General features: G+C 41.1%; 1 protein-coding gene across 2 annotated transcripts in view; it reads right to left on the bottom strand.

Annotated features, from left to right (window-relative positions):
* CHCHD6 (coiled-coil-helix-coiled-coil-helix domain containing 6) overlaps positions 1-20785 on the bottom strand; it is a 169777-nt gene that overhangs the window by 40698 nt on the left and 108294 nt on the right. The window lies entirely within an intron of this gene.

The following is a 20785-nucleotide window of genomic DNA, read 5'->3' as shown; positions in this document are numbered from 1 at the left end:
CAATCGATTTCGCATGAGAACCACAGACAGATCATGGACAAGAGTGATGCAATTGTTGGGGGAAAAAAACGCTTGTTTTTCATATCTCGTGTGTCTTTAAGGAGTTATTCCAATTTTGTTTATTTTAACGCTCACAATCCCCTGAACTGAAGAAAAGTTTCAAACACTACAGTTGCCTTGTTCATCCTGAGCTCTCTATTTCATGACTAAATACTTGACTTACATTCAGGCTACACTCACATGACAGTGAAGATTAGCTGTGTGATGACTTTTTTAATGGCCATCACACGGCTGTTATCAGAACAATTGAGTTCTATGGGTGTATTGACACGGCCATATTTTTAACGGCCCGTGAATACTAGCCATAAAAACAACCAAACAAGAACACGTATTTTTGTCAGTTTTCAGGCCCCGACAGCCACCATAATAGTCAATGGATCAGTTTCTAATGGACGTTTGTCAGAAATCAATCCTTGTGACAGTAAAAACTGATCCTGGCCCTCACAAGAAGACTCCCTGGGCACATCGCTACTAAAAGTGCTGAACGTGGGGAAGCCCGACTTCACTGTCCATATATGGACAGTGATGTGAGGGCTTTCAACCATGTAGTCCCTGGCCAGAGCATCACAAGCTCTCTGGCTGGGGACTTTGGTCTTGGGAATGTCCTTGATGTCACTGTCCATATATGGACAGTGACATCAGGGCCTCCCTCCATAGCAGAATTCCCAGCCCGAGCTTTGCCAACGCCCTGGCTGGGGATTCAGTTTCTAGAGGGAGCCTCAGTGGCGCCATATACAAGGGTAGTGTGGCATTATATGGTCACTATCTACAGTGGGCACTGGTACTATTTTGAGTGGGCACTATGGCACTATTTACAGGGGCACTGTGGTGTTTTCAAGGGGTTGAGACAAAAATAAACAGACCGTGATAAATGAAATGCACACTTTTTTTTTTATGGCCATGAAAAACAGATTACTTATAGTCTATGGCTGTAAGTTACGGGGAAAAAAATTCACTTTTCCTGTGTTGGAAGCTGATCGAGTGGCATTTGGCTTCTATGTTCCCTTCCTTGAGTTCTGTCCAAGGATCTGCACTGGGAGCTTCAGGTATTAGAGATGCACAATGCAATGCAGGATTTTAACTGAACCTTAAGGGCCCGTCATCTGATCACGTGCATGTTAAGGAAAGTAATAGTTTTCACTTGTCACAGATCAGCGCTTTGAGTTGTCCTCCCCTCCAAACATCTGCCAAGCTTTCTAAGGAAATTAAACAAGACATACATGGGAATTGTATAGTGTCCGTCTAAAACTCTCCTGATTGCATTAGCGGTTGAGAGAGGATTGTAAATTACGTATGCAAGAAAGAATGATGTGTTATAATGACCAGCAAGACGGCCACAATGTAAGGAAGGATTTGTGGTCACTTAACAGCTAAATGGATAATATTCTATCAAAGAACTACGGTTAGATTATCTGTACAAATCCAAGATCTTATTTATAGGGGGCAGTATTATAGTAGTTATATTCTTGTATATAGGGGGCAGTATTATAGTAGTTATATTCTTGTATATAGGGAGCAGTATTATAGTAGTTATATTCTTGTATATAGGGGGCAGTATTATAGTAGTTATATTCTTGTGTATAGGGAGCAGTATTATAGTAGTTATATTCTTGTATATAGGAGCAGTATTATAGTAGTTATAGTCTTGTATATAGGGGCAGTATTATAGTAGTTATATTCTTGTATATAGGGGCAGTATTATAGTAGTTATATTCTTGTATATAGCGGGCAGTATTATAGTAGTTATATTCTTGTATATAGGGGGCAGTATTATAGTAGTTATATTCTTGTATATAGGGGGCAGTATTATAGTAGTTATATTCTTGTATATAGGGGCAGTATTATAGTAGTTATATTCTTGTATATAGGGGCAGTATATAGTAGATATATTCTTGTATATAGGGGCAGTATTATAGTAGTTATATTCTTGTATATAGGGGCAGTATTATAGTAGTTATATTCTTGTATATAGAGGCAGTATTATAGTAGTTATATTCTTGTAAATAGGGGCAGTATTATAGTAGATATATTCTTGTATATAGGAGCAGTATTATAGTAGTTATATTCTTGTATATAGGAGCAGTATTATAGTAGTTATATTCTTGTATATAGTGGGCAGTATTATAGTAGTTATATTCTTGTATATAGGAGGCAGTATTATAGTAGTTATATTCTTGTATATAGTGGGCAGTATTATAGTAGTTATATTCTTGTACATAGGGGCAGTATTACAGTAGTTATATTCTTGTATATAGTGGGCAGTATTATAGTCGTTATATTCTTGTACATAGGGGGCAGTATTATAGTAGTTATATTCTTGTATATAGTAGCAGTATTATAGTAGTTATATTCTTGTATATGGGGTCAGTATTATAGTAGTTATATTCTTGTATATAGGGGGCAGTATTATAGTAGTTATATTCTTGTATATAGGGGGCAGTATTATAATAGTTATATTCTTGTATATAGGGGCAGTATTATAGTAGTTATATTCTTGTATATAGGGGGCAGTATTATAGTAGTTATATTCTTGTATATAGGGGGCAGTATTATAGTAGTTATATTCTTGTATATAGAGGGCAGTATTATAGTAGTTATATTTTTGTATATAGGAGGCAGTATTATAGTGGTTATATTCTTGTATATAGGGGGCAGTATTATAGTAGTTATATTCTTGTATATAGGAGGCAGTATTATAGTAGTTATATTCTTGTATATAGGAGCAGTATTATAGTAGTTATATTCTTGTATATAGGAGCAGTATTATAGTAGTTATATTCTTGTATATACGGGGCAGTATTATAGTAGTTATATTCTTGTACATAGGGGGCAGTATTATAGTCGTTATATTCTTGTACATAGGGGGCAGTATTATAGTCGTTATATTCTTGTATATAGCGGCAGTATTATAGTAGTTATATTCTTGTATATACGGGGCAGTATTATAGTAGTTATATTCTTGTACATAGGGGGCAGTATTATAGTCGTTATATTCTTGTACATAGGGGGCAGTATTATAGTCGTTATATTCTTGTACATAGGGGGCAGTATTATAGTCGTTATATTCTTATATATTTTATTTGGTCTATAGAACAACTGAATAATGAGCTCAGAGCCGTTGTCACCACCATTCCCCACACTCCTCTTAGCATCTGATAAGAAACATACTCCACAGGGGGCAACAATGAGCATAGGATAAAATTCCTCCTAGTGTAAAGGGCGTATAAAATCTGCGCTCCATGTTGAGGCATGATCGGAGGGACGTTCAGAATATAAAAGTTGTTTTTTAGATTCTTAAAAACTCCAGATTCTATGTACATGATCTACCACTACGCACCCACATGTTGCTGCCCATGTGCTGCAGATTAGTTATATTTCTCCTATTTAGCGCTCACTGGTTTTATGTCCTCCCCTGAAGATTTTTTTTCCTTATGCGAATTCAAAGTTTAACGTATTTCTATAGTACTAGAAGTTCTGAGCAAAGTAGTAGAAGGTGATGGGAGAACATGGGATTTCCTGTGGTTGTTTAAACTTAGTTGATGCCCTTTTAATCCTGGCAGGCAGCAGCATTGGGCCAGATGGGTGGAGGTAATGAAAAGTGACAGCACGGCTCTGGGCAGGGAGCATGAAGGACACAGACAAAAAACATTTTACCGAATGGCAAGTGGAGAGGAGTGAACTCTATGTGGAACAGACAAAGACGGTAACAATGATGATTTTGCCTCAATCGGCTCAGGCACTTTTCCAACTGCACAGAGCATGCTGGGACTTGTAGTTGAACATTTTAAGAGACAGAAGTTTTTCTCGGCAGTGATAAAAAGTTTCTATAATTTATAGCCATAAGGGAAATCTTGGTCCAGACAGACTACAGTAACTATTTTTGTATCGTCCTCATTGATCACACTTGGCAATTTTTTTCTCTAATTTTAGCTTCTTTTCTCCGGCCGCCACCTGCTTTATCTTTGCTTTGTGAAACGGTCATATGGACTGAATTCTTATACAAGTTTTGGGGGGGGACATCTGTTGTGCCCTACAACAAACTTGGTCTACAAGCCTGACAATTAACTCATTGGTTTCCGCCACCTGAAGTTTGGCGCGACGTACTTTTTCCTTTAACTATTTGACCAACTAACCATCGGATTATAGGATGCAATGATTTGATTTGCCGTTACTAGTAGTCCCTTCTCTTTCTAGTACCCAATGGAATAAGGAAAAGTCAGAAAAATACTGGAGAAATTTAAGAAAAAGTTGCAAAAATATCAACACTTAATGATTATTTCTGATGGAAAAATGGAGTCATCTGCGAATAACGAACGTGGTCTTCTAGTGGGTGCAACTATTGGATATTAATGGCTATAAATCCGCGCCCTGTTGTAAAGATTAGACCATGTTCACACGACTGATTTTTCGGTCTGAAAAGTCTGTTGGGAACTTGGCCGAGAGTTGCAGTTTTATCTGCTGTGGATCCACTGGCTGATCAATGCCATCCAAAGTGGCTAATCTGTGTGTGGCTACCGGACGCGGTTTCCACATGGAACCCATGTCAAGAGGTGTCACGTCACTACTTATTTTTTTGCGACGTGGACATTATGATCCAATGTGATTTGGCGCAGGTTCTGCGTGAAAATCAGTGGCGTGAGCATGGCCTTAGAGCACAGTGTATCCAAGTTACTTTCTATTCTGTAGCATTTACTTATAACTAAGCCGTGTCCATCCTGAACCACCTGTTTCATGGACAGAATGTCAACAGTAAAAGTGAAGGCGGATACTTTGCAACTATCTTTCTTGTGAGAAGCAATGCTGCATACTAGTATAGATTTGTAGGTCTTTCAGGGTCTATGTACAGTAGAGTCCAGGTTGTAATGGGAGCCTTTAGTGGTAGTCACCGAGCATCTGTTACCTATGTAAAGCTTCAAAATGAGTCACTGGACCAGCTCAATAGCAGATTAAGGCCCCATGCACACGACCGGCCGGCCCGCAAAATGCGAAAGAACGGACATGTTCCATAATTCCCGGAACATTTCCACGGCACTGACACCCTTCCGTAGTGCTACGGAAAGGTGTCAGTGTTCAATGAAAGTGAATGGCTCCGTTTTTGCGGACCGCAGCTGCGGTCCGCAAAAACTGAGGTTTTTTGCTGTCGTGTGCATGGGGCCTAAAAGTTTCGAACTGGACGATTCAGGGACTTATGTCATTAGGTAATAATTAAACTTTCTATTTATAAATTAGCGCTGCGTCCATTTTACCATCCTCAAGGAAAAGGCGACTGAAGGCCGGAATACATGAGATTAACAATTAGTAATGTAACAATGTATCAGCACCTTAATTAGTATCGTTCTATAATAAGGTTTGGATTATGAATAGCACATTGACTTGGTTCAATTAGGTGTCCATTCTTTCATCCCAGCGATTAGTCAGAGGTAACGCAGTCCATCACCCCCCGAACGATATGACTGTACGAACGGGGTGCAGGTGGAGCAGACAGGGGCATACAAAATAAAATGCAAGCTCGGTGACCTGTGGACGGAGAGACTCTCGCTGCGGTACAACTCTCGTAACCTCAGTAAGAGCTGAGTGGTGCACTCATGGGCATCTATGGTTCCTCTCATGGAGAATGACCATAGATGCAAGGACACATCTCTGAAAAAGAAGTCCAGATGTCCCAGCCCCTCTATTCTCTGGATTACCGGGGGGTGCAACCACTGAGACCCCCTCCTGCCAGAGGAAAAGTGGCAATATATGCACTCCCTCTCCATTAAGGCTAATGACCAATACAGCCTGAAGAGCCATCAGGGAATACTCCTTTAAGAGAAGCACTCCAGCATTTTCTCCCCCCCCCCCCTACATAGTGCAGCATAGGTGATTATTGAAGAATAATGTAGCAGCTCCTGTGTATATCCGTTTTAGATGGTGTGTCATTTATGGGCTGTGTGCCATCTTGGTTCCTTCTTACTCCTCTAATATGATTCTTCTAATGCAGAATACATTTCCCATCATGCCTCCGGCTTTGCAGAGGGGGCGGAATCATCAGACTGCACTGTCTCTGCTCCGAGTCCTATCTAAGTGCAGTCAGTATTAGATCAGTAACATAGGAATACACAGAGACTGCAGTGTGAGAACAAAGTTCTATGTGATGCAGCTTTAGGTGGTCTCCTCAGCATCCTGTTAGTGACAGATTTCTCCTTGCAAGCAGGATGCAGGGGAGCAGTGAGAAGCTGCATCTCCTAGAAATATACTGAACTCCCTGCACTCACAGATAGTATGAACAGTTAGTGTTGGTCAGGGGAGGTGTATAACTCTGCAGCAAATCATTGTATGGACTCATCTATTATATCACTGCACACCTGGTGCCTTAGATAAGGCAGAAATCATCTCCTCAGCAGTACTATATGAATCGGGGGCATACAGAGGAACAAAAAGAGTGGGGCTTGGTGGGGTCTCAGAGCTGCCAGGAGGGATTTGATTGGTCATGGTGTAATCTTGTAGTTCACAGGAAGTCATCTACACAGGAGAGACATCCTGTCTACACATGAGAGCATGGTCTATTTGGGTGGTCAGACTGAGATAACATGACACAGTTGCCCATAATGCAATGGTTTAAAATGTACAGATGCAACCGAGTGTGGAACAAAACTACACTGCTAGAATGTTGTCGACGAGGTAAAATTATACGTGCAAATTTTATTAAATTTTTTGCCGGAGTGCTTCTTTAAATCAGATAAACAATCGCATTTGTCCTTGGTTCTAAATGTCCATGTGTTCCCTGTACAAGAAGTGCACATCCCCATACAGGCACAAGACGGAGCCTATTGTCATTTTAAGAAGTTGTTTCGGTCAATGCATCGGTACCTGTGACATGAACGGGCTTCGCAATACCGTATAGACTTAGTGGCACGAGTACAACATATTCAGCGCTTGGCACTTTCCTACCGCACTTTATTTTCATCTAAATTGACAACCGAGATGAAAACAAACTGAAAATAATTACTCAGCTATGTAAATATCAGGAGTCTTCATGCGCTCAGTCCCGTATGTTACACTTCTGCTTACAGTCGCTCATCGCTGGCACGGGGATGGGCATGGGACCAAATTACTTGTCGAAGCTTCTTGCTTCAAGCGCTAGGTAAAAAATACGGCGCTGGCTGTATGGTCGTCTGTGTCACGCACACAATGGCCAAGAGACATCATCGGACGGCTTTTCAGAGTTGTGTATGAAATGAGTTGGCACTTAGCGTCCACTCTCTAATACATAGGTGTCCTCATCACGCCGGGTGCAGAAAAAAGTATATATAATAATAATAAAAAAAATAAAAGTGGTCGCTATTGTCGGGGCCTGCCAAACTAATTGGCAGTCTCAGCAGAGAGTCAGAGAGAGAGAGCAGAAAAAAAATCCAGAGACGGCATTACCCTTTGTCACCTAGCAAGCTTACGGATGCCAGCGCCGCTCAATGCCAGTGCTTTGTGGGTAAGTGGAACACTTGCGTTTGGATCTGGCAGGCAGGTACCGCACAAAAGCCGTGATTACTGGAAACGAGACACCGAGGAATTGCAGGAAACTAATGATAGAGGGGGAGGGGGGAGAGTTCAGTCTTTAATAATATTGGATGCTAATTTACTTCTCAGTGATTGTTTTCAGGCCACCAATGCTCGAGCAGTCGCACAACAGGTGCGCAAGTGCTGGCGGCGGTATAGTTGGACATTGGGTTTAGCGTTCGGAAAAGGGCAGGACAGTTTAAAGCGGTTATCCGATATAAGAAAAAAGATCTGATTTTTTTCCCCCAAAAAAACAGCACCACTTATGTTTGCTGGTTGCATCTGGTATTGCAACTCAGACCCTAGTGGCGCAGTTTCTGGGTGAAAAAACATTGTTCACATCTAAAAGAAGAATTCATGATTCTGCTGGTTTCCTGTTAACTCCCAGGCTGCATTATCTGACATCTCCCTGATGCCCCTACTGGCTGCAGGTCTGTACAGATCACGCTCGGCTGTGTTTCATTCTGGAAAATGTAGTCGTGCATTTATAAAAATGCTAGTTTGTTTTTTTTCTAATTTAATGACAATCCGTTTGGATGTATCTGCAGCTTTGGGTGTGACTGGAGAACAAAACGTGTAATTGATAATGCAAAGTTTAAACTGTAATGCAGTGATCCCCATGTCTAAATGTTAGCACGCTGCACTCAGAGACGGTCCCTATAAAACAATCTCAGCACTGCTTGGGACTCTTCGGTAGGGACTTCCAGAATCACGAACCTCCAGTAATTACTATTAATTTACTTGCAGAAGCTATAGCAGCTCCTCTAAGGTCAGGGCACAAGGTAGCTGGCCAGTACGCGCCCCCTACCCCACAGTGCACATGCTCATCCCTAGAAAGAACTGCCCGTGCCTTCTGAATAGTCATATAGGAAAATTGCAGTTTAAGGTTGGCGTCGATGAGCTGAAAACAACCCCTTTGCCAACTTATTGGGCCAGATGGAAAATGTGGGTGCAGTGGAGCCTACAGAGCAAATCAGCTGCCAGATCTCTTCCCACATGGCCACCTAGGAGTTTGGTTGCATTTTAACCCTATCGTTCGGCATGGAGGGAGAATTGTTCTGCAGGTGTCAGTCTTCAGGAGCTGCACAAAGTTACGTTGGTCTGTAAACTTATATATGAAGGTTTATTAATAGTGTTGAGGGCAGGTAAAGACAAGGGGTTATCAATCTGGCCACCTTTTTACAACCAGAGCAACCATTATAAAGGAGGAGATTGGTCACCTGCAGAGCAGCATTCAAAATTCTGCCTCTTGGAATTCACTACCACTGTACCCCTAGCATACGTACCGAGATACCCATACACTGGAATACTCCATTTATCTACTATACCAGCCTGCTGTATTGTAAACATGAAAGTTCTCAGTAAAGCAAGCATAATGCAGACACTGAACAAGCAGGGGATGTAAAGAGATATAAAGCTGTGCAGCCCAATGGCTTGCAGGAAACCAGCAGAATCTTCAAGGCAGCTCTGGATGTGACAAGAGAAGAATAAGGGCTTATCCACATGTAACAGATTTGCTGCGTATTTTCCGTCTGGAATTGGGGATGGAAAATACACAGCAGAACACAGTAGCAGCAGCAAAGTGGGTGAGATTTAGCAAATGTCATCAACACGCTGCGGAAAAATTCAGTCCAGAAATTCACCTGCGGGGGGTATATTTAGTTCTGCAGCATGTCAATTATTGCTGCGGAAAGTGGACGGATTTTCTGCGTTTTTCTTACGTAGTACGGAATTTGCGGCGGAATTTTACAGGGGTTGGAAATGACATCACAGGATGAAGAAATCTCACCATCACACAGCCCTTTAAAAAACGCACCATAAAAACTGCACTATTTTCCGCAGTACCAAACGCATGAAATGGTGCGGATTTTTCACAGCGGACGGTCATCTAGCGGATAAGTAAATGCTGCGGAGATTTTCTGCAGCAAATCCGTTACGTTAAGTCCAAATAGCGCCGCAGTGTTATAAGAGGAGCGGCTGATATCAGTCACATATATGGATGTAAATGTCTCTGGGGGGGGGGGTAATCGGCACTGGAGATATGTGACAAAGTGGTGATCATAGGGGTAGGGAGTTTTTAATCGCACAACCTATCCTGTAATGGCCGATAACAGAGAGCAATAGATTTCATTTAGCCACACAATGGCGATAAGATTGACTTTAGGTTTAGTGTCCCTTTAACTATATTTCCCAGCGTCTTCCAGAACGTGCACATCACAAAATGCCTAATAATATACAATGGAGTTGAAAAAAAAAAGTAGGAGAAGCAAATCCACAAAAGTAAAGTATACAGCGCTGCCAGTAACGTTACAGTCCGCCAGGCCGCGTTACGAGCCGCTCCTTAGAATATTCACAACGGCAGACATCTTAAAAGTGCTGCGTAATATTTAGCATTATATGGCGGTTTTTATTTTTTTCCTCCAAACCTCAAAAGATTGCAACTAAAGGGACCGGAGGACGTGACCCAGAGAAGGAAGGAAAGGCGACGGCGGATCAGGACCAGGGGGTGGCACTGGGCAGCGCCACCATAATGCATCATCACAAGGAAAACGGGTGATCATTTACACGGTGCTCGATCTTCTTAACAGTAGCGGCCACTCTAATGTACAAGGACGGTGGCGTCTCTCCGGGATATTGATGCGTTTCCTCTCTTGTATCTCTCGCTTGTTCTCGGCGCGGTGAAGATTTGTAGACTCTTTCAGCTGCTTCCAGTTTTGCTTAACTAACGTGACATCTGTTATATATTAGCACCCCCTTCCCCCCGGCACCTTCTGCAGAAGATGAATTGCTCTCCATACATAGGTGAGGCGATACAGGTAATTGGAGCAGGGCTGGTAACGCTGGGGATCGAGGACACCCCCAGGACATCCCTGTAAGGTCCCTGCTCCACTCCGGTATTTCTGCAGCTGCAGATTGAAAGTCAACGGGTGAGAAGAACGGTTTTCGAGCTGGACGGTTCAGCGCCAGTGACATTTTCTAAAGCTCAGTGGGTTTTTTTTTTTCCCCCTTCGCTTCCCATATGGAAGGTCTTTGTCTTGTAACCGTAAAGAATTATCCAGGAGGTGACACATATTGTAGCTCGCTTTATAGTGATCTTGTAGAAATAATCTTACTGCTTACATTGCAATTTCCTTAATCTTTCTTTTGCTTAAACCGTATTAAACGATCTGCTGCTTTTTATCCTTTAATGAATGTAATGCTAGAATTAAAAGTAAAGACTGACACATGAATAGAATTCCAGAATTAAAGTGAAGACTGACACACGGGCTTAGCACTAGGAGAGAGAGAAGGGGGGGTGATGTAATTTAAAACAAAGATATAATAGAGATAGGGTACCCTAATTGTGATCCCCCTTTCTTAGAACACAGCATGTAACACCTGTACAGAACTAATAATTCTTACAGCTGAGGGTTTGCTACAATTGTATCTAGTCTAGACAATCCTATGACCTAAAAAGTGATCAGCAGATCTTTCCTGCCCTGATAATTTGCTTCAATGTATCGGTGGAGGTAAAATGTATCATCTTGGTGTCCAGACTGTTTAGCTCACAGAGTTTGGGAAAAAAGAAACAATTGTAGCAAATTTTCAGCTATGAGAAGTATCAGGTCAAGACAGGAGATAGAATTAAAGTAAAAGACCAACACATGAGCTGAGAAGTCAAAGTATTAGGTCTGTACAGGTTCAGACTACAGAGAATGTTCCCACTCACTGACATCAAGCAGAGATCTGGAAAATGATAAAAAATTGAAAAAGAGGAAGATTTACTAATCAAAATGCACCACAAATCTGGCACAACTTGCCACAAAGAACTGGTCTACAGGACGTCATCCGAATTTATTGTGTATACACTTTCTTCATTGACCGTTCTAAAACGTGTCTGGAAAAGGAGGCGTGGCTACAAAGTCCTAAAATGCGCCACATTTATTAACCGCGCGCTTCTTTTTCTTGCACAAAATACTAGTGTAGAGTAAACCAGCCAAGAGATGGCATAAGAGAGAAAAGCGTCATACATGTCTAGCAGGTTGTGCCAGATTTATAGTACAGCGCGCACCACTGTGATAAATTTGGCGTGGCTTCTGCCCATCTGGTCTAGTTTTATCCTGTCTTACGTAAGAACGCCATTAATAGAGAGTTGCAGAACTATTCAGTATATAATAAATAGGATTTATTTGCCACAATTGGGAACCTGTCCCAATCATTGCAGATCTAGTACAATGTATGGCCCATTAATGGGGCTAGGAGTGATGTCCGCTAACACTGCAGCTCTGGGTTCAAATCAGAAACAGGGCAACATCTATGTGGAAATGACACCGGGAGGTCAGATCTATATAAAGAGCGATAGATTAATGAACAGATAAGAATAGTCTGAGTATCCAATACACAAAGTATTCACAAGCAGACAACAGATTTGCATGTGTGGAGCAGCGGAGTGAAGATCCTAATAAATAACTGTAATTAGTGTCATTATAAAGCAGCGCCTGCTCTCCCCGACACTAGAGGTGAACTTCACAATGCAAACACAGTACCCGGGCTCTGCGCTGGGCCTGCATACTCAAAGCAATTTGTCTTGGGTAATCCCATTGTGGTAGAAAGAGAGAAAGTAATAAAGATATATGGGTCAAGGAAAGATGTACTGCTGAGAGAGCCACAATAACATTAAGAGACAAAGTAAACCTCCCTAATTGACATTGGCAAAGATCAAACCCTCCTCAATCAGATCACTCCACACATCACAGGATCCATCATGGCCTTCATGTTTAACACCTTGGTTACTGGATGACAGAGGACTCCTAGAGGATCCGCTCAGTATTAATAAATAATAATAGTTTGTTTTATTATCATTTATATAGCACAGACATGGGACATATCCAGTCCATTTTGCATTAGCTGGGAAAACATTTCAAGACCATAAAAGTGATTGTCACTATTCAAAAACAGATGCATACTTATACCACATTAGCAGTAGTTGTACACTGCCCCCTATGTACAAGAAAATAACAAATATAATACTGCCCCCTATATACAAGAATATAACTACTATAATACTGCTCCTATATACAAGAATATAACTACTATAATACTGCCCCCTATATACAAGAATATAACTACTATAATACTGCCCCCAATATACAAGAATATAACTACTATAATACTGCTCCTATATACAAGAATATGACTACTATAATACTGCCCCTATATACAAGACTATAACTACTATAATACTGCCCCCAATATACAAGAATATAACTACTATAATACTGCCCCCTATATACAAGAATATAACTACTTTAATACTGCCCCTATATACAAGAATATAACTACTATAATACTGCTCCTTATATACAAGAATATAACTACTATAATACTGCCCCCTATATACAAGAATATAACTACTTTAATACTGCCCCTATATACAAGAATATAACTACTATAATACTGCTCCTATATACAAGACTATAACTACTATAATACTGCCCCCAATATACAAGAATATAACTACTATAATACTGCCCCCTATATACAAGAATATAACTACTATAATACTGCCCCCTATATACAAGAATATAACTACTATAATACTGCTCCCTATATACAAGAATATAACTACTATAATACTGCTCCTATATACAAGAATATAACTACTATAATACTGCCCCTACATACAAGAATATAACTACTATAATACAGCTCCTATATACAGGAATATAACTACTATAATACTGCCACTATATACAAGAATATAACTACTATAATACTGCTCCCTATATACACAAGAATATAACTACTATAATACTGCTCCTATACACAAGAATATAACTACTATAATACTGCCCCTATATACAAGAATATAAGTACTATAATACTGCCCCTACATACAAGAATATAAGAACTATAATACTGCCCCTTATATACACACAAGAATATAACTACTATAATACTGCTCCTATATACAAGAATATTACTACTATAATAATGCCCCATTATACAAGAATATAACTACTATAATACTGCCCCTACATACAAGAATATAACTACTATAATACTGCCCCTATATACAAGAATATAACTACTAAAATACTGCCCCCTATATACAAGAATATAACTATTATAATACTGCCCCATTATACAAGAATATAACTACTATAATACTGCCCCTACATACAAGAATATAACTACTATAATACTGCCCCTATATACAAGAATATAACTATTATAATACTGCCCCCTATATACAAGAATATAACTACTATAATACTGCCCCTATATACAAGAATATAACTACTATAATACTGCCCCTATATACAAGAATATAACTACTATAATACTGCCCCTATATATAAGAATATAACTACTATAATACTGCCCCTATATACAAGAATATAACTACTATAATACTGCCTCCTATATACAATAATATAACTACTAAAATACTGCCCCTACATACAAGAATATAACTACTATAATACTGCCCCTATATACAAGAATATAACTACTATAATACTGCCCTTATATACAAGAATATAACTACAATAATACTGCCCCTATATACAAGAATATAACTACTATACTACTGCCCCTATATACAAGAATATAACTACTATAATACTGCCCTCTATGTACAAGAATATAACTACTAAAATACTGCCCCTACATACAAGAATATAACTACTATAATACTGCCCCCTATGTACAAGAATATAACTACTATAATACTGCCCCTATATACAACAATATAACTACTGTAATACTGCCTCCTATATACAAGAATATAACTACTAGAATACTGCCCCTATATACAAGAATATAACTACTAGAATACTGCCCCCTATATACAAGAATATAACTACTATAATACTGCCCCTATATACAAGAATATAACTACTGTAATAATGCCCCCTATATACAAGAATATAACTACTAGAATACTGCCCCTATATACAAGAATATAACTACTATAATACTGCCCCTACATACAAGAATATAACTACTATAATACTGCCCCCTATATACAAGAATATAACTACTATAATACTGCTCCTATATACAAAAATATAACTACTATAATACTGCCCCTATATACAACAATATAACTACTGTAATAATGCCCCCTATATACAAGAATATAACTACTATAATACTGCCCCCTATATACAAGAATATAACTACTATAATAATGCCCCCTATATACAAGAATATAACTACTATAATACTGCCCCTATATACAACAATATAACTACTGTAATAATGCCCCCTATATACAAGAATATAACTACTATAATACTGCCCCCTATATACAAGAATATAACTACTATAATAATGCCCCCTATATACAAGAATAGAACTACTATAATACTGCTCCTATATACAAGAATATAACTACTATAATACTGCCCCTATATACAAGAATATAACTACTATAATAATGCCCCCTATATACAAGAATATAACTACTATAATACTGCTCCCTATATACAAGAATATAACTACTATAATACTGCCCCTATATACAAAATATAACTACTATAATACTGCTCCCTATATACAAGAATATAACTACTATAATACTGCCTCCTATATACAAGAATATAACTACTATAATACTGCCCCTATATACAAGAATATAACTACTATAATACTACCCCTATATACAAGAATATAACTACTATAATACTGCCCCTATATACAAGAATATAACTACTATAATACTGCTCCTATATACAAGAATATAACTACTATAATACTGCCCCTATATACAAGAATATAACTACTATAATACTGCCCCTATATACAAGAATATAACTACTATAATAATGCCCCCTATATACAAGAATATAACTACTATAATACTGCCCCTATATACAAGAATATAACTACTATAATACTGTCTCCTATATACAAGAATATAACTACTATAATACTGCTCCCTATATACAAGAATATAACTTTTATATTATTCCTCCATTATTCTGCTGTAAAGCAAAGATTTGGTGGATAATTAAGAATAATTCAGGTAGTCAGTAAATACTGTATATGCTTTAATAAAGGGGTTGGCCACTGTTTATTTTCACATATGGTACTTACTAATACATAGTTATAAGATGATTGGCGCTGGTATCTTCCACCGTGAAAAACACTGTGCATGGGTTAGAATCCCTTGGCGTGATAGGTGTTTCTCAATGGAGGACGCGCCTGGTCACATGCCCCTCCATCAGCGGCCATGTTCAGAAGGGGAGCGCTACACAGAAGGCTGTACTAACAACGGGCGGCGTTTCACAGAGGAAGACATCGGCGCGGATCTTCCATTAACTATGTACTAGTACGTGGCACATATTGCGGTTTCCCGTATATTAGCAGAAATCAGCATTAGGTGGACGGCCCCTTTAAGGGTCTTTCATAAACTACATTTAGGACACTTTTGCTCTGGAATTGGTTCCTCTTATTTAGAATTTTTTTTTTGGGGGGGGGGGGACTCTTAAATTTGAATGCTAGAAATTACACATTGGAGGAGCATGAACGTTTTTAATCAACACTTCAGCACTGGAACACTTTGTGTGTGAATAAAGTTGTCTGACAATAAAATTTGGGAAAAAAACAACTTAAATATGATGAAGTAAACGTTCGCCTGACTTAATTACGGATGATCGCACATGAGGCAGAGATTGCGGCTTCACACGTTTCAGGGACAAGTTTATAATAACTTTATATTTAGTAATAAAACATTTTTGCAAGTATTTCCACAACTTTTTCATAGTCTATCACTTTCCTGTTCTCAGGGTGCGCACAATCAAAAAATGGGGACATTCAGCTTCCCATAATCCCTTAAAGGGAACCAGACAGCGACTTCATGCCGCCCTCTCAGAGTAGCATAAAGTAATGGCAGACATGCCGATTTCAGCGGTCTGTCTCCTACCTGTGAATGTGATGTTATTTTTCAGAACTTAAATCGTTGCAGCGCGATGCGAGGTAGGAGTCCGGCGTATTCATATAATGCCGCTCCGCCCGCCCGTTGCCGATTGACAGCATTCTCCCTATTACGGTGAATGAATGAACATTGAAGTAGAGAGCCGAGAGCGATCTAGAGAGAGCCTTAGCTCCTTAATTTTGCTGACTGGTGTAAGTCGCAGGGGGTCCAATCCCACCGATCACACATTGATCGACAGCTTTCTCTCTATTACTGTGGATGGCCTAACATTGAAGTGGAGCCCAGAGAGAGCCGTAGCTCCTTTATTCTGATGATTTGTGGTAGTCCCAGGGGTCGTACCCCACCGATCACACATTGATCGTCAGCTTTCTGCCTATTACTGTGGATGGCTGAATATTGAAGAGGCGCGCCGAGCTCGATCCAGAGCTAGCCGGGACTCCTTCATTCTGCTGATCGATAGGAGTCCCAAGGATCGAATCCCACTGATCACACATTAATTGACCATCCTAAAGGATAGGCGATCACAAATAGGCGATCACAACAACAGGGGTTATTTTGCCACGACAATTTTTTTCCTATTCGCTCATATGGGCATCAGGGTGGTACCCCATTCAGGAACCTATTTTTTGCCAGATGGCCCATGTACATATTACAAAGTCAGCCATTCATTTTAATGTCCGGCATGCAATACTACATTTTGGTTGTAGTATTATGGGGGGGGGGGGGGGGGGGGTCAGCAGCTGGATCCTCAGTGATCAACTGATCACTGGGTTGGCTACTTGATCGGACATTCCCTTTAACATATATAAATGATCTGCCCCAGAGAATACTTGGATGAGGGGGGTTCTAGTAAGATTCCCTGGACGGGGACGTTTTTCCCCCCGCAGTGTAGTCGAGATGTTTTTTGTAAACGGATGTTACAGTCGTCATGATTAAAAGACAAGCAGTGACCTTCTCAGTAAACAACAAATAGGGGAAAGAAAAGTAAGTTGCGTTCCCACGGGGCGTCCGCGAGCAGCGCTGCCGCTAACAGAAGCTGACAATTTTCTCATCTCATTTCATCTGAGCTTCTGTGGGGAACGTTGCTGGCAGCTGGTCTCACGCAAGACTTTAATCAGGAATACAGCTTCTCCGGACATGCTAATGGAAATGAGAGATCCTCTGCCTCAGACATCAGGCTCAATAAGCGCAGATGACTTCTAGTACACGCTGGCAAGACCCCTCCAGGGACACGCGGCCCCTTCCCCAGCGGCATCACTATGTGCTGTTTAACCGTACGCGGGCCGACCCGCTGGACTAACAGGCATCTTACACATCGACTATGACAGGCAGGAAGCTGGAACGTAAAACATGTCGGCAATTTGTCATCATTTACATTTCTTATCTTTAAAGGTTATTTGTAGGATAAAGCCCTCCGGGCTGGCACACCCTGCTGGCAGCCTCTGGTATAGCATCATCTGAAAAAAACAAAAACCCAAAAAAATAAATCTACAATTCAGCACTGGGTCCTGGGCGTCATCTTTCCCGACAATTACAGCGGACCGCGGGGTCACTTTGCAGGTATTGTCCAAATTGGATCATGTTGATTGATACAAAGTGATTTAATTCTTTCAACAATTGCCTAATCCACGTTGATTAATTTGGAAAAATTGGACCCCCCCCCCCCTCCGATCAATAATCAGTATCACAGGTCACTCGAATATCAGTAGATTCCTTTCTCGAGAATAAACAAATTCTTATTTGTTGCTGAAGTTTTTGATTGTCAGTGAATGGAACGGACAGAGTATAAGAGTCAGGGACTCTCGTGCGAGATATTTTTCAGAACAAATCTCCTTGAACGGGGGGTGCAGCATTGTAGTCGTCTGCTGTATGGAAAGGGCAAAGAAGGAGCAGAAAAATTATATCCGCTCAATTGCACATGAAAACAACTCAAACCGATCGAGTGATGTCTCCAACAGATGCACTCAGGGTGGAAATGAACTGCTGCCTATTGTATCTGAGCTACATGTCAGTGACCGGAACAAGTCAGGCCACCTCTCTGGCAGGTGGGAAATATTTGCAACTTTCTCTTTTCAGCAGTTTACTTTGCTGCAGGCCGTACAGCGATGCTGTAAAGCCGAGCATACACTTACGTTCTTGTCGGCGATTGCGGATCCTCGCAACTCCCGGCCGAGCGTACATGTATTCTCAATGGGAAGAGCGTAATAAGCCGCCGCCAAACCCTTTTAAGATCCAACATGCCGGATCATTCTTTCGGCAGATGTCGGAGGAAAGTCAGGATACCCCCATACAAATCAGATAGTCTGCCGATCCCGTCGACTTCCATCTATTGTGTATGGCAGGATAACGAGCTCTAATGGGGTAGGAGCGTATTTATAGAGGACTAATATTCTTCTGCGGAAACTATATCTTGGTTGTGCCAGGCTAGGACCTTCCAACCCCAATGACATCCCCACATAATTACATTACCCTGCATGACGGCACAGTGCGGGCTCTGCTGGGCTCTCACTTTGTACCTGTGCACTAGGACCCGGCGATTAGGACCTAAATCACGATTAAACATTTAAACCCTCGATTTTGATTACTCAACGATTATATAGGCCACACCCCTTTTTGCATGCTACGTCATTATATATTTATCCCCTGAGCCTGCTATATACTAATGTATATAATATACCCCGATACTGCCCCACACGGTATAATGCCCCATTGCTGCCCCTCCACAGTATAATGCCCCTAGATCTGCGCTCCACACAGTATAAAGCCTTTATAGCTGCCCTCCACACAATATAAAGCCCCCCATAGCGGCCCTCACACAGTATAATGCCCCCATAGCTGCCCTCCACACAGTATATCATACCCCATAGCTGCCCTCCACACAGTATATCATACCCCATAGCTGCCCTCCACACAGTATATCATACCCCATAGCTGCTCTCCACACAGTATATCATACCCCATAGCTGCCCTCCACACAGTATATCATACCCCATAGCTGCCCTCCACACAGTATATCATACCCCATAGCTGCCCTCCACACAGTATATCATACCCCATAGCTGCCCTCCACACAGTATATCATACCCCATAGCTGCCCTCCACACAGTATATCATACCCCATAGCTGCTCTCCACACAGTATATCATACCCCATAGCTGCCCCTCCACAGTATAATGCCCCTATATCTGCCCTCCACACAATATAAAGCCCCCCCATAGCTGCCCCTCCACAGTATAATGCCCCTATATCTGCCCTCCACACAGTATATCATACCCCATAGCGGCCCTCACACAGTAGAATGCCCCCATAGCTGCCCTCCACACAGTATATCATACCCCATAGCTGCTCTCCACACAGTATATCATACCCCATAGCTGCCCTCCACACAGTATATCATACCCCATAGCTGCCCTCCACACAGTATATCATACCCCATTGCTGCCCCTCCACAGTATAATGCCCCTATATCTGCCCTCCACACAATATAAAGCCCCCCATAGCTGCCCTCCACGCAGTATATCGTACCCCATTGCTGCCCCCTCACAGTATAATGCCCCATAGCTGCCCAAACGCTGTATAATTCCCCACATCTGCCCCCTCACACTATAATTCCCCACAGATGCCCCCACACAGCCCCAATAGTGCCTAATAAATAAAATACACACTCGCCTAACCCCATTCTAACAACGAGTGGAGGAGGTCCCTCTTCTTCTCTGGTCTGTGTGGCTCGACGCAGACTGGCGCGATGACGTCACTGCCTCAAGTCTGTCTGAGCCATGAGCGTCCGGCGATACCTTACGGCCCCCGGCTCGACCGTTGTATTCAACTGTATCAGAGACCGTTGAAATCAGGGGGAAAAAACGAAATGCGCAGGTTGACAATGGTTAATGGAGCCAAAATTCGTTTTTTTTCTTTGATTAATTTCCCAGTCCTACTCTGCACCCAATAGGAAGCAGAAGGGGCGACACAATTACTGATAGAGAAATAAGAGGATGAGGAGAGGGAACGTGCTGATGAAGTCCCGAGATGGAGGCCGGGAGACCAAAGCTCCAGCCCCATGAATATTTTGGGGACACATCCTAAAAATTATGGCGGCATCAATGTAATCAATTACTGTGAAATCTCTTAAATCCAGCAACTAATAATCCAGGGGGTTTGATAATCCGGCACCCGTATTCCAGCACAGAAGAGCAGAATAATGTGGCATTTCAGAGAGAAGACAGCGCAAAGACGACCAATCAGGAAATTGCTCTAATTATACCTCAGATT

This window comes from Rhinoderma darwinii, chromosome 7 (assembly GCF_050947455.1).
Source record: "Rhinoderma darwinii isolate aRhiDar2 chromosome 7, aRhiDar2.hap1, whole genome shotgun sequence".
Lineage (NCBI taxonomy): Eukaryota > Metazoa > Chordata > Amphibia > Anura > Rhinodermatidae > Rhinoderma > Rhinoderma darwinii.
This window is presented reverse-complemented; position numbering and strand designations above follow the sequence as displayed.